The 11,596-nt window shown below is 49.3% G+C and overlaps 1 non-coding gene across 1 annotated transcript; it reads right to left on the bottom strand.

Annotated features, from left to right (window-relative positions):
* Positions 1 to 8,320: 8,320 nt before the first annotated feature.
* On the bottom strand, positions 8,321 to 8,511 carry LOC148133916 (U2 spliceosomal RNA). Its single transcript, XR_015756023.1, has one exon. It is a non-coding gene; the product is annotated as a U2 spliceosomal RNA (small nuclear RNA).
* Between the last annotated feature and the right edge of the window lie 3,085 nt (positions 8,512 to 11,596).

An 11,596-nucleotide genomic window follows, 5' to 3' on the forward strand; every position in this document is an offset into this window, starting at 1 on the left:
CAGGTTCGAATTCTGACCGAAAAATCTCACTGTCAGGAAATCTCGGCTCGCTCACCTTTACGAACAGTACCTCTTACAGACTAATCCATCTTGTCTTGGAAAGTGTGAACTCCCATCCCCCAACCCACCTCGTGCAAATGAATAGCACGACGGGGCGGGGATGTGAAGATCAATTTACAGCAAATCAGCCTTTATTGGTTCGGCTCCAAACATTCCAATTCGGTCTGCTTCCTTAGAATTGCAAATCAAGATTCAAGAGTGCTAATTGCAGCGCTAACAGCAAGCTAATGGTTTGATAGTGGCTGTGCAATCAAAAAGCAAGGTCTAAAATGCAAAATAAAGCAAAACACCCAGTAAGCAAAACCTCAGCATCTGTGGGGAAAAAGCAGAATTAACGCTTTTTCGAGTCCAGTGACCCTTCTCCCGAAGGGTGCAGCGAGTTCTGTTTTCGTCTAGACATTACAACCTGCAGCACCACGCGTGGAGTCAGTGATCAACTGCACCTTCACTCTATTGGTAGCCACTGAGCACGTACATCGATGCTTGCATCAGGACGAGACGAAACCTGAACCAAACGGACGGAGGCTCCGAAGCTCTCTGCCACCCTCTCACCTTCAATGCGCACTTGGATCCATCCGGCTGCTCCGCATCAGGAAGCATCAATGGGGCGGCCTCAATCAACAGATGGGAATCAGAAAGCTTCCCCACACAGTCACACAGTACAGAAGAGGCCCTTTGGCCCTCCGAGTCCGCACTGACAAAGCTACTCTAAGTCTGCTCTAGTCCCACTTTCCAGCACTTGGTCCGTAGCCAGGAAAGGTTATGACATTTCCAGTGCTCATCCAAGTAGTTTTTCAAGGTTTTGAGGTTCCCCGCCTCGCTACCCTCCCAAGCAGTGCATTCCAGACCGCCGCCACCCTCTGGGAAACAACTGCTTTCTGTCATGACCGCAAGACCACGGAAGGTCTGACGGCCCATAAGACGTAGGAGCAGAATCGGGCCATTCGGCCCACGCTCCGCCATTCGGTCGTGGCTCACAGGTTTCTCAACCCCGATTCTCCTGCCCTCTCCCCACAACCCTTGATCCCCTTATAGTCAAGAACCTCTCTATCTCTGTCTTAAATGCAACCTCATCTCAGCCTGAAGGGACGACCCTTCACCCTGAGGCTGTACTTCCAGGTCCTCGTCTCGCCTACTAGTGGGATCATCGGGTTCAATTCCCGCCTCAGGCGACTGACTGTGTGGAGTTTGCACGTTCTCCCCGTGCCTGCGTGGGTTTCCTCCGGGTGCTCCGGTTTCCTCCCACAGTCCAAAGATGTGCAGGTCAGGTGAATTGGCCATGCTAAATTGCCCGTAGTGTTAGGTAAGGGGCAAATGTAGGGGTATGGGTGGGTTGCGCTTCGGCGGGTCGGTGTGGACTTGTTGGGTCGAAGGGCCTGTTTCCACACTGTAATGTAATGTAATCTAATCTAATCTTCTTCACATCCACTCTGACCAGGCCTCCCAGTAGCCTGTAAGGTTCAGTCAGATCCCGCCTTACCTTTCGAAACACCATCGGGTATAGACCCAGAGACCTCGTGTGACAAACCCTTCAGCCCCAGGGGGAACACGCTTGTAAACCTTCTCTAGACTCCCTCCAACACCAGCGCATCCCTTCCTTTGGTACAGGGCACAAAACTGCTCCCGATATTCCACCTGTGGTCAGACCAGAGTCTGATGCAGCCTCAGCAGCACGTCTCTGCTCCTTTTTTCTCGCCCGCTTGAAATGAATGCCGACACTGCATTTGCCTTCCGAACCATCGGATGAACCTGCATGTTAATCATGAAACAACCTGGAACTAAGACTCCCAAGACCCTCAGCGCTTCAGATTTGCAAAGCCTTTCCCTCGTTCAGAAAATCATCTACCCGATTGTTCTTGCTACCAAAGTGCAAAACCGCACACTTGGTCACTTCTTTCCCCACTCGCCCTTCATCTCCACGCCCTTCTGCAGCCTGCCCGTTTCCTCAAAACTACCTGTCCCTCTCGCTATCTTTGTGCCATCTGCAAACTCAGCAAAAATGCCCGCCGTGGCCCTCATTATCGTCGACACCCCAATAAGGTCCCTGTCACAGCCCCGTCTACAAGGTATTTGCAGAAATTCACCAAAGTTATACACGTGGCCGGAGACTTTGGCACGTCGGGTCGATAACACAGGGCCCAGCGAGCCTGTGCCGATTCCTACTCCTTGTTTGGCCGTGCTACTTGTTGCCCAGACGTGGTTTCAGTCCCGCCGTTCCGCCTCCCGTTCACGTGTCTAACAAGGTGAGCCTTAAACATAGAACATAGAAGAATACAGCGCAGTACAGGCCCTTCGGCCCTCGATGTTGCGCCGATCCAAGCCCACCTAACCTACACTAGCCCACTATCCTCCATATGCCTATCCAATGCCTGCTTAAATGCCCATAATGAGGGAGAGTCCACCACTGCTACTGGCAGGGCATTCCATGAACTCACGACTCGCTGAGTAAAGAACCTAACCCTAACATCTGTCCTATACCTACCCCCCCTTAATTTAAAGCTATGCCCCCTTGGAAAAAGATTCTCACTGTCGACCCTATCTAAACCCCTAATCATCTTGTACACCTCTATCAAGTCACCCCTAAACCTTCTTTTCTCCAATGAAAACAACCCCAAGTGCCTCAGCCTTTCCTCATATGATCTTTCTACCATACCAGGCAACATCCTGGTAAACCTCCTCTGCACCCGTTCCAGTGCCTCCACATCCTTCCTATAGTATGGCGACCAAAACTGCACACAATACTCCAGATGCGGACGCACCAGAGTCTTATACAACTGCAACATGACCTCAGTACTCCGGAACTCAATTCCTCTACCAATAAAAGCCAGTACGCCATATGCCTTCTTCACCGCACTATTTACCTGGGTGGCAACTTTCAAAGATCTGTGTACATGGACACCAAGATCCCTCTGCTCATCCACACTACCAAGTATCCGTCCATTAGCCCAGTACCCCATCTTTTTATTACTCTTACCAAAGTGAATCACCTCACACTTAGCTACATTGAACGCCATTTGCCACCTTTCTGCCCAGTTCTGCAGCTTATCTATATCCCGCTGTAACCTGCCACATCCTTCCTCACTGTCTACAACTCCTCCGACTTTCGTATCATCCGCAAACTTGCTCACCCAACCTTCTAACCCCTCCTCCAGGTCATTTATAAAAATGACAAACAGCAATGGTCCCAAAACAGATCCTTGCGGAACACCGCTAGTGCCGGCACTCCAAGATGAACCTTTGCCATCAACTACTACCCTCTGTCTTCTTCCAGCCAGCCAACTCCTAATCCAAACCTCCAACTCACCCTCAATGCCATACCTCCGTGTTTTTTGCAGTAGTCCACCATGAGGAATCTTATCAAACGCCTTACTAAAATCCATATACACCACATCTACCGCTTTCCCCTCGTTCACCTCCTTAGTCACCTTCTCAAAGAATTCAATAAGGTTTGTGAGGCACGACCTGCCCTTCACAAAACCATGCTGACTATCCTTGATCACATTATTCCTATCCAGATGTTCATAAATCCTATCCCTTAGAATTCTCTCTAAGATTTTGCCCACAACAGAAGTGAGACTCACCAGCCAATAGTTACTAGGGTTATCCCTACTCCCCTTCTTGAACAAGGGAACCACATTTGCTAGCCTCCAATCTTCTGGCACTACTCCTGTAGACAACGAGGACATAAAAATCAAGGCCAATGGCTCTGCAATCTCCTCCCTTGCTTCCCGGAGAATCCTAGGATAAATGCCATCAGGCCCAGGGGACTTATCTATTTTCACCCTTTCCAGAATTTCCAACACCTCTTCTCTACATACCTCAAAGCCATCCATTCTACTTAATTGTGACTCAGTACTCACATTGACAACAATGTCCTGTTCCTGATTGAATACTGACGAAAAGTATTCATTCAATGTCTCCCCAATCTCTTCAGCCTCCACACGCAACTTCCCACTACTATCCTTGACTGGACCTATTCCTACCCTAGTCATTCTTTTATTCCTGACATACCTATAGAAAGCCTTAGGGTTTTCCCTAATCCTACCAACTAAGGCCCTTTCATGTCCCCTCCTTGCTGCTCTTAGCTCTCTCTTCAGGTCCTTCCTGGCTACCGTATAACTCTCAATCGCCCCAATTGAACCTTCACGCCTCATCTTTACATAGGCCGCCCTCTTCCATTTAACAAGGGATTCCAATTCCTTATTAAACCACGGCTCCCTCACACGACCCTTTCCTCCCTGCCTGACGGGTACATACTTATCAAGGACACTCAATAGTTGCTCCTTGAACAAGCTCCACATATCAGTTACGCCCTTGTCTTGAAGCTTACTTTTCCAAGCCACACATCCTAAGTCATGCCTCACCGCATCATAATTTCCCTGCCCCCAGCTATAACTCTTGCCCTGTAGTGCACACTTATCCCTCTCCATCGCGAGAGTAAAAGTCACCGAATTGTGGTCACTGTCCCCAAAGTGCTCACCTACCTCTAATTCTAACACCTGGCCTGGTTCGTTACCCAGAACCAAATCCAGTATGGCCTCACCTCTTGTTGGCCTATCTACATATTGTGTCAGGAAACCCTCCTGCACACATTGGACAAACACTGACCCATCTAACGAACTTGAGCTATAGCTTTCCCAATCAATATCAGGAAAGTTAAAGTCCCCCATAACAACCACCCTATTACTTTCACTCTTCTCTTGAATCATCCTCGCAATCCTTTCTTCTACGTTTCTAGGACTATTAGGAGGCCTGTAAAAAATTACTAACAGGGTGAGCTCACCTTTCCTATTCCTAACCTCAGCCCAAACTACCTCAGACGGCGAGTCTTCATCCATCGTCCTTTCCACAGCTGTAATACTATCTTTGACAAGCAATGCCACACCTCCCCCTCTTTTACCCCCACCTCTGACCCTACTAAAACATTTAAACCCTGGAACCTGCAACAGCCAATCCTGTCCCTGTTCTACCCATGTCTCCGTAATAGCCACAACATCGAAGTCCCAGGTACCAACCCACGCTGCAAGTTCCTAATGTACCAACCCACGTTCCTAATGTGCCTGCTTCCAGCGCTTCGACTGGCAACGCGTTCCAGGCACCCACCATCCTCTGTGTGAAAACCTTTCCCCGCACTTTTCCCTTCTCACTTTCCCCCTCTCACCGTGAACCTGTACCCACTGACTCGCCACCCCACCCTTTCGATGCCTCTCAGTATGCTGTCGACCACTATCAGGTCGCCCCTCAGCTTCCGTCTTTGCAGTGACGACAATCCAAGTTTATTCAATCTCTCCTCACAGCAGAAGCGCTCCAGGGCAGGCAACGTGCTGGTAAACCTTCTCTGCACCCTCTCCAAAGCATCCACGTCCTTCTGGTAGTGTGCCGAACAGCATTGCGCGCGATATCCCAATTGTAGCCTAACTGGAGTTTTGTACAGCTCTTTGTACAGATCATTTATTTACACGTCACAAACAACAAAGGTCCTAGCACTGAGCCCTGCGGGACGCCACTAGTTACTGATCTCCTTTCCGAAAAATGCGCCCCGAGTCGGTTTTGTATCCAGCTAGCCGACTCACCTCAGATCCCACGAGACTCTACCTTTTGTAGCAGCCTGCCGTAAGATGTGAAGCGATCCAGAAGAGATTACTGACGCAAAGGTGACTACACTTAAATGAAAGTGCTGGGAATGGCAACCGTGATGGAACTCGCAGCCAAGGAAGGTCAACACCTCACAAAATGGTGGCTGAGAGTTCACAAAATGGTGGCCCAGGGACAAGCACCAACGCAGACACAAAACTGCCACTGCTGTGGAAACACATGTCAGGCAGCAGCAAATTGCTGCTGGAAAGAAGCTGTGTGCAGAAACTGCAGCATTAAAAAAGAATATATTAAGTGGGTGCGCTCGGGGGAGAAAGTACCAATAACCTGCAGCGAAAGTACAGGAAGAAATCCTAAATGGTACAAAAAGGGCAAGAAGACAAAAGCCCAGGCGCACAAACCAATGAGGTGTTGTTGTTACAGATACTGGCGATAGCTGCCGACGCCCCGGTCGCTCCCTTACTGAACGGCAAACCGGTAAGAATGGAGGTGGACACCGGTTTCATTGATACGGCTGAGTCACGTTGCGCTGCAACCTTCAGAAACTGAGCGAGGAACACACACAGGTGCTTTCACGGTGGGAACGTTCAGTTATACGGTCAGTCTGAAGACACAGCCTGCGCGTCAACAAAGGAAATCTTAGAGCTTTATGGGCAAGAATGTGGTTGGACAGAATCAAACTCAACTGGGCCGAAGGCAATCACTTGTCAAGATTCTGAGAGTGACTGATCAAGAATTCTAAAGAAGCACGCTATTGTTTTCAATGGGATAGAGAAGCAGGACGCCGGGAGCCTTTGATAAGGTTCCACGTGGTAGGCTGTTGGAGAAAATGCAGAGGCATGGAACTGAGGGTGATTTAGCAGCTTGGCTTAGAAACTGGCTTTCTGAAAGAAGGCAGCGGGTGGTGGTTGATGGAAAATATTCAGCCTGGAGTCCGGTTACTAGTGGTGTGCCACAAGGGTCTGTTTTGGGACCACTGCTGTTTGTCATTTTTATAAATGACTTAGATGCAGGCATAACATAGGTGGATGGATTAGTAAATTTGCAGACGACGCTAAAGTCGGTGGAGTCGTGGTCAGTGTGGAAGAATGTTACAGGTTGCAGGGGGACTTGGATAAACTGCAGAATTGGGCTGAGAGGTGGCAAATGGAGTTCAATGCAGCTAAATGTGAGGTGATGCACTTTGGGAAGAATAACAGGAAGGCAGAGTACTGGGTCGATGGAAAGATTCTTGGTAGTGTGGATGTGCAGAGGGATCTTGGAGTCCCATGTACATAGATCCCTGAAAGTTGCCACCCAAGTGGATAGTGCTGTTAAGAAGGCTGTTAGGTTTCATTCGTAGAGGGATTGAGTGCCGGAGCCGCAATATCATGCTGCAACAGTTCACCTGCTGGTGTGTGCTAGGCGGTTTCCTTTCCCTTTGCTCAACGACCTATTTGCTGAACTAGCCGGAGGTCAGCTTTTCAGTAAAACTGAGCCCGGTAAACCCTACCTCCAGATGAGTGTAGATCCTGAGTTTAAATGAATGAGACACAATCTTATTGAAACATATTGGATTCTTACGTGGCTCGACAGGGTAAATGCTGAGAGGACATTTTCCCTCATGGGAGTGTCTAGAACTGAACAGAATAAAGAGGCACCAATTTAAGAGTGAGATCAGGAGAAACGTCTTCTCTCAGAGGGTTGTGAGTCTTTGGAATTTGTTGTCACAGACAGCTGGCACACGCTGCTTGTGTGAGACTGACTTTGCTGCCTCAGCCAGAACTGGCAGCATTCTAAGTGCAAAAGAAGGCAAGGGGGTGTTGTGCCAGTCCCTGCGTACACAGCCCAGGTGCCGGATAATCTGCAGTGCTCCTACCTGCCTTATTATCTTTCCAGGCCAGTTCCGGTCAGCAAACATTGGTTTGTTTGTTCTACGTTTTCTCACGTGCTGTTGTCGAGTTAGTGCTGTCTCTTTGCTTTTCCCAGTGAGAATTGACTCTCTGAGTAACCTGCCTCTGACTCAGTCATTCGTGATAGCACACACGATTCTGTCGCGGCTCCGTGAATCGGAAAATGGCTGAAACTCACAGTCCTTTGCCTCGTTTTTCCGGTCAGTCACATACGTACCTATCGATTCCGCCTGCCCTTGCAGTCTGATGAAAAGCATGTGCCTTAAATACGTCCCGATGATTTTTGTCCTAGCTCACAGTGTTCTCGAAATCTCTCTTTCAAGTCATCAAAATCAAAACGACTGAACCCCGAGATAGCTTCATCCCCAGCAGCATGCAGCAACGTAGCACAGTTGACCTTCTCTTGTTTTTCTGAAATGTCGCTCGCGAGTATGAAAAGCTGGTGGGCAGCTACGGTTGCTGCGACTCCCAAATTCTGACACCACGTGGTGTGATCGGGGCCCGGCGTTGGCGGGAAGGTGCAGCACGCAGCAGGGGTCCGAGGGGATGACATTGAGAGCAAGTGTCAAGGTGCGCAAGAGACAGAGATGGCGAGAGAAGGATAGGGAGCGGGAGCTGAGCAGCCACCTTAGAACAGACGAGTTTGAATCGACTCACGCCCGGTTGGATGTGAGGTGTGAGAAATGAAGCACTTGGTACTCAAACCCATCCAGCAGACACAAAGCACCGAAAGCCTGAGTTATAAACATGAAGCTGTTTTTAGATTTATAGATGAGGGGTGCACCGTTCCCGGAGGTACTGCAATACCAGGTCGATGCGTGGAGTGGACGGAGCAAGCCCCTATTCCATCTCCCTGCTCCAAAAATCAATTTAATATATGGTCCCCAGATAAGGGACGTATCAGATATTAAACTGATAAGAACAGATACTACACTTGATCTTAGCCAAAAGGCCGAGAAGCGATAACTACAATACCGCGGACTGCCTCAAGTCCCATTTGTCCTCCATGTTTTCAATCAGCTTGATTCTGTTCAAAGACTTGTAGATCACTGCTGACAGTTTCCCTGTCGCCGTAGTCCTCCCAGGATTTCTAACGAGAGCAGCAGGTCCGTTTACAGCAGTTGCTTTTTTTCCCCTGTCAGTGAACCACTGTCTCATGGTCATGTAGAGATCGTCAGTATCTCACCAATCAAGTGGGTCAGGGCTAAGCTTACGTGACTTCTCACGTGACCAGCACAGCGTTTTTGAGGAGGCGGTAACCAACTGCAGAACTGCACGCATTGAATGATACATTCAGCCTGTCATGTCTGCATCAGCTCTCTGCACGAGCAACTTCCCCAGTCCCACTCGCCCTGCAGCAAATATTCTCTCTTCAGATAAGTATCCGACCCTCCGACCAAAGTCACCATTGAATCTGCCTCCAGCACCCTCTCTCTCAGGCAGTGCACTGCATATTCTCACCACTCGCTGAAGATGCTTGGGCCTAGGACGCTACCTCGATGAAACGTGACACGTAGAGAAGAAAGCAATAGATTCAGCCGAGCCCTCCATGTCTTTGATGTGTGTGGATGTGCCTGCAGTTAGAACATTGCACAGTACAGGCCCTTCGGCCCACGATGTCGTGCCGAGCAGTTTTCTTAATCTAAGATCAACCTAACCTACACACCCCTCAATTTACTGCCGTCCAGCGTGTGCTCGCCGAGCAGTAGCTTAAATGTCCCTGACAGTTTGTGGGAGATTAGAAATGCAGTTAGAGATGTTGTTTTTGCAGATGGGTGACGGGGTGTTGTGGGGGGAGGGGAAGGGGAACATTACACAAACGGTCGCGGGATTCTTGCAGCATACCTAAGGCTAAGATTTTAACGAATATAGAGGTTTTTGTTTAAGAAATAGTTGTAAACTAAGAAATAACTTTAAAGTGTTGTAGCTGACCACAAAAGTAGCAGTAGGGGCATTTCACAATAAGCTTATAGTATGATAAGGGGAACTGGATAAAATAGCAGACAGGCTGTAACAGACAAGGACAAGGACAGCAGGGTAGTCAGATAAGGAAAATTAGAGAAAAACGAGTGAGGTAATCGGCTTATGATAGGATGGGAAAAGGGAGGCGTGATTCCGCAACTTGCAAACTGAATAAGAATGCTTACATGTTTTGTTTTCGCGCGCTTTTGCTAGCCTGATTGCTTGAGCAAAACGCCTGTTCTTGCAAGGCCGTAAAGAATTAAATGTTCTTGTTTCCAAGGCTTTGTCTCAGGCTGAATTGTGAGTGAGTTTTGTTTCTCACAGTTGCCGAAGGGCCTGTTGTTGCGCTGCTCTGTTCGACGTTCTAAAAATCTCAGCTGTTACCAATGTGAAAAATCCCTGCCTCCCCACAAGGCAAATGATTGGAGCAGGTTCGAATTCTGACCGAAAAATCTCACTGTCAGGAAATCTCGGCTCGCTCACCTTTACGAACAGTACCTCTTACAGACTAATCCATCTTGTCTTGGAAAGTGTGAACTCCCATCCCCCAACCCACCTCGTGCAAATGAATAGCACGACGGGGCGGGGATGTGAAGATCAATTTACAGCAAATCAGCCTTTATTGGTTCGGCTCCAAACATTCCAATTCGGTCTGCTTCCTTAGAATTGCAAATCAAGATTCAAGAGTGCTAATTGCAGCGCTAACAGCAAGCTAATGGTTTGATAGTGGCTGTGCAATCAAAAAGCAAGGTCTAAAATGCAAAATAAAGCAAAACACCCAGTAAGCAAAACCTCAGCATCTGTGGGGAAAAAGCAGAATTAACGCTTTTTCGAGTCCAGTGACCCTTCTCCCGAAGGGTGCAGCGAGTTCTGTTTTCGTCTAGACATTACAACCTGCAGCACCACGCGTGGAGTCAGTGATCAACTGCACCTTCACTCTATTGGTAGCCACTGAGCACGTACATCGATGCTTGCATCAGGACGAGACGAAACCTGAACCAAACGGACGGAGGCTCCGAAGCTCTCTGCCACCCTCTCACCTTCAATGCGCACTTGGATCCATCCGGCTGCTCCGCATCAGGAAGCATCAATGGGGCGGCCTCAATCAACAGATGGGAATCAGAAAGCTTCCCCACACAGTCACACAGTACAGAAGAGGCCCTTTGGCCCTCCGAGTCCGCACTGACAAAGCTACTCTAAGTCTGCTCTAGTCCCACTTTCCAGCACTTGGTCCGTAGCCAGGAAAGGTTATGACATTTCCAGTGCTCATCCAAGTAGTTTTTCAAGGTTTTGAGGTTCCCCGCCTCGCTACCCTCCCAAGCAGTGCATTCCAGACCGCCGCCACCCTCTGGGAAACAACTGCTTTCTGTCATGACCGCAAGACCACGGAAGGTCTGACGGCCCATAAGACGTAGGAGCAGAATCGGGCCATTCGGCCCACGCTCCGCCATTCGGTCGTGGCTCACAGGTTTCTCAACCCCGATTCTCCTGCCCTCTCCCCACAACCCTTGATCCCCTTATAGTCAAGAACCTCTCTATCTCTGTCTTAAATGCAACCTCATCTCAGCCTGAAGGGACGACCCTTCACCCTGAGGCTGTACTTCCAGGTCCTCGTCTCGCCTACTAGTGGGATCATCGGGTTCAATTCCCGCCTCAGGCGACTGACTGTGTGGAGTTTGCACGTTCTCCCCGTGCCTGCGTGGGTTTCCTCCGGGTGCTCCGGTTTCCTCCCACAGTCCAAAGATGTGCAGGTCAGGTGAATTGGCCATGCTAAATTGCCCGTAGTGTTAGGTAAGGGGCAAATGTAGGGGTATGGGTGGGTTGCGCTTCGGCGGGTCGGTGTGGACTTGTTGGGTCGAAGGGCCTGTTTCCACACTGTAATGTAATGTAATCTAATCTAATCTTCTTCACATCCACTCTGACCAGGCCTCCCAGTAGCCTGTAAGGTTCAGTCAGATCCCGCCTTACCTTTCGAAACACCATCGGGTATAGACCCAGAGACCTCGTGTGACAAACCCTTCAGCCCCAGGGGGAACACGCTTGTAAACCTTCTCTAGACTCCCTCCAACACCAGCGCATCCCTTCCT

This window comes from Chiloscyllium plagiosum, unplaced genomic scaffold, assembly GCF_037043375.1.
Source record: "Chiloscyllium plagiosum isolate Xiang-an unplaced genomic scaffold, Cpla_swu_hap1 HiC_scaffold_176, whole genome shotgun sequence".
In the NCBI taxonomy this organism is placed as follows: Eukaryota; Metazoa; Chordata; class Chondrichthyes; order Orectolobiformes; family Hemiscylliidae; genus Chiloscyllium; species Chiloscyllium plagiosum.